The following is a 3,789-nucleotide window of genomic DNA, read 5'->3' as shown; positions in this document are numbered from 1 at the left end:
TTTGGAGCCCAAGAAAAGAAAATCTGTCACTGTTTCCCACCTATTTGCCATAAAGTGATGGGATCAGATGCCATGATCTTTGTTTTTTGAATGTTGGGTTTTAAGCCAGCTTTTTTTACTCTCCTCTTTCACCCTCAAGAGGCTCTTTAGTTCCTCTTCCCTTTCTTCCATTAAAGTGGTTTCATCTGAGGTTGTTGATATTTCCCTGGCAATCATGATTCCAGCTTGTGATTCATCCAGCCTGCCATTACGCATGATGTACTCTGCATGTAAGTTAAATAAGCAGGGGGACAATATACAGCCTTGACATACTCCTTTCCCAATTTTGAACCAGTCCATTGTTCTATATCCAGTTCTAACGATTTCTTCCTTTTTTAAAAATATTTTGTGTGTGTGTGCGAACCAAAGTCTTTATTGAATTTGTTAACAATATTGTTTCTGGTCTATGTTTTGTTTTTTTGGCCATGAGACATGTGGGATCTTAGCTCCCCAACCAGGGATCCAACATGCACCCCCTGTATTGGAAGGTAAAGTCTTAACCACTAGACTGCCAGGGAGGTCCCTAACTATTTCTTCTTGACTTGCATACAGGTTTCTCAGGGGACAGGTAAGGTGGTCTGTATTCTCATCTTGTTAAGAATTTTCAAAGGTTTGTAGTGATCCACAGTCAAAAGCTTTCATGTAGTCAATGAAGCAGATGTTTTTCTGGAATTCCCTTCCTTTCTCTATGATCCAGTGGAGGTTGGCAATTTGATCTCTGGTTCCTCTGCCTTTTCTAAACCCAGTTTTTACATCTGGAAGTTTTCAGTTCATGTCCTTCTGAAGCCTAGCTTGGAGGACTTTGAACATTACCTTGCTACCATGTGAAAAGAGTTCAGTTGTACTGTAGTTTGAACGTTCTGTGGCATCGTCCTTCTTTGGGATTGTAATGAAACCTGACCAGTCCTGTGGCCACTTCTGAGTTTTCCAAATTTGTTGACATATTGAGTATATAACTTAACGGCATCATCTTTTAGGATTTGAAAAAGCTCAGCTGGAATTCCATCACCTCCACTAGCTTTGTTCGTAGTAATGCTTCCTAAGACCCACTTGACTTCACACTCCAAGATGTCTGGCTCTGAGTGAGTGACCATACCAATGTGGTTATTTGGGTCATTATGGCCTTTTTTTGTATAGTTTCTCTCTGTATTCTTGCCACTTCTTCTCAATCTTTTCTGCTTCTGTTAGATCCTTACTGATTCTATCTTTGTCATGCCCATCTTTGCATGAAATGTTCCTGTGATATCTCCAATTTTATCTTTCTCTTTCTTCCTTGCTTTTTGCTTCTCTTCTTTCTCAGCTATTTGTAAAGTTTCCTCAGACAACCACTTTGCCTCCTTGCATTTCTTCTTCTTCGGAATGATTTTGGTCACTGCCTCTCGTACTATGTTATGAACCGCTGTCCATAGTTCTTCAGGCACTCTGTCTAACAGATCTATTTGTCACTTCCACTGTATAATCATAAGGGATTTGATTGAGCTCATTCCTGAATGGCCTAGTGGTTTTCCCTACTTTCTTCAATTTAAGGCCAAATTTTAAAATAAGGAGCTCATGATCTGAGCCACAGTCAGCTCCAGGTCTTGTTTTTGCTGACTGTATAGAGTTTCTTCACCTTCGGCTGCAAAGGCTAACAGAGTTTTGTCAAGAGAACACACTGCAAAGAATATAATCAATCTGATTTCAGTATTGACCATCTGGTGGTGTCCATCTGTAGAGTTGTCTCTTGTCTTGTTGGAAGAAGGGTGTATGCTATGGCCAGTGTGTTCTCTTGACAAAACTGTTAGCCTTTGCCCTGCTTCACTTTGTACTCCAAGGCCAAACTTGCCTGTTAATCTAGGTGTCTCTTGACTTCCTACTTTTGCATTCCAATCCCCTTTGATGAAAATGACATCTTTTTTTGGTTTTAGTTCTAGAAGGTCTTGTAGGTCTTCCTGAAACTGAAAGTGGAAGTGAAGTCACTCAGTCGTGTCCAACTCTTTGCGACTCCATGGACTGTAGCCTACCAGGCTTCTCCGTCCATGGGATTCTCCAGGCAAGAATACTGGAGTGGGTTCCATTTCCTTCTCCAGGGGATCTTCCCGACCCAGGGATTGAACCTAGGTCTCCTGCATTGGAGGCAGACGCTTTAACCTCTGAGCCACCAGGGAAGTTCCCAGGTCTTCCTAGAACTATTCAACATCAGCTTCTTTGGCATTAGTGGTTAGGGTGTAGACTTGGATTACTGTGATGTTGAATGGTTTGCCTTGAAAATGAAGCAAGATCATTCTGTTGTTTTTGAGATTGTACCTAAGTTCTGTATTTTGGACTCTTTTGTTGACTTTTGCAACTCCATTTCTACTTGTAAGGAATTCTTGCCCACAGTAGTAGATATAATGGTCATCTGAATTAAATTCACCCAATCCTGTCCACTTTAGTTCACTGATTCCTAAGAGGTCGATGTTCACTCTTGCCATCTCCTGCTTGACCATGTCCAATTAACCTTCATTCATGGACCTAACATTCCAGGTTCCTATACAATATTGTTCTTTACAGCATCGGACTTTACTTTTGCCACAAGACACATCTACAACTGAGCGTTGAATTGCTGAGTGGATGGTTCCTTTTAGTGCTGGTACTCAAATTTTCTGCCTTCATGGATGGTGTGAAGACTCCATCCGTGGATTGTTAACTCCAGGATTGTTAATCCAGGGTTTACATTTCCTTCCAGATGTTGGTAGGGCTGGAAACTACACTGGAGGCAGCTGTGGAACTAGAGAAGTGGCCACAGAAAAAAGGGGGTAGAACTGGAAGAGCCTGGTGGCAGTCAGAGAAAAGGCAGGGGCATCTCTTAGGGTTTCTTACTGTTCTCTTTTTTCATAACTTGATTATAAGTTTTTTTGTCCTTGTCAGGTTCTTACCTACTCAAGGACAGTTTTTTTTATTGAAGTAGTGTTACTTTGATATACTAGTAGCCACTAATGCCATGGGTGAGCCCCTTTCTCAGTTGATCTGAATTGCTTACAAAGGGCCACCTCCACGATGGGACACCATTGCATATGTAGGGTGGCAAAGGCCAACTCTGTAGCCCTCTCTCCTGGTTTGGTCAAGGGTGTCCAGTCCCAGAAGTCCAGGTTCCATTAGTAGCAAAATTATGCTCATTTTCTACTTTACATAGTACAAAATTGTATTTATTTGTTCCCAATAAACACCTGAAAATACCCAGTTCAGCAATTCTGAACAAATAGTGGCAGAAAGGGAAGAGGAACTAAAGAGCTTCTTGATGAAGGTGAAAGAGGAGAGTAAAAAAACTGACTTAAAACTCACAACATTCAAAAAACATTCAAAAAACTAAGATCATGACATCTGATCCCATCACTTCATGGCAAATAGGTGGAGAAAAAAATGGAAACAGCAATGGACTTTATTTTCTTGGGCTTCAAAATCACTGCTGACAGTGACTGCAGCCATGAAATTAAAAGACGCTTGCTCCTTAGAAGAAAAGCTATGACCAACCTAGACAATGTATTAAAAAGCATCACTTTGCCGAGAAAGTTCCGTCTAGTCAAAGCTATGGTTTTTTCCAGCAGTCAGGTGTGGATGTGAGAGTTGGACCATAAAGAAGACTGATGCTTCGAACTGTGCTGTAGTGTTGGAGGAGACTCTTGAGTGTCCCTTGGATTGCAAGGAGATCCAACCAGTCAGTCCTAAAGGAAATTAGTCCTGAATATTAATTGGTGGGACTAATGCTGAAGCAAAAGCTCTAATACTTTG

General features: G+C 41.2%; 1 non-coding gene across 1 annotated transcript; it reads right to left on the bottom strand.

The window, feature by feature from the left end:
* Nucleotides 1-2,114: 2,114 nt before the first annotated feature.
* TRNAW-CCA (transfer RNA tryptophan (anticodon CCA)) lies at nt 2,115-2,186 on the bottom strand. Its single transcript has one exon. It is a non-coding gene; the product is annotated as a tRNA-Trp (tRNA).
* Nucleotides 2,187-3,789: the final 1,603 nt, after the last annotated feature.

The sequence above is a fragment of the Bubalus kerabau genome, chromosome 2 (assembly GCF_029407905.1).
Source record: "Bubalus kerabau isolate K-KA32 ecotype Philippines breed swamp buffalo chromosome 2, PCC_UOA_SB_1v2, whole genome shotgun sequence".
Lineage (NCBI taxonomy): Eukaryota > Metazoa > Chordata > Mammalia > Artiodactyla > Bovidae > Bubalus > Bubalus kerabau.
The sequence above is the reverse complement of the archived record's forward strand: the minus strand, read 5'-3'. Positions and strand labels throughout refer to the sequence as shown.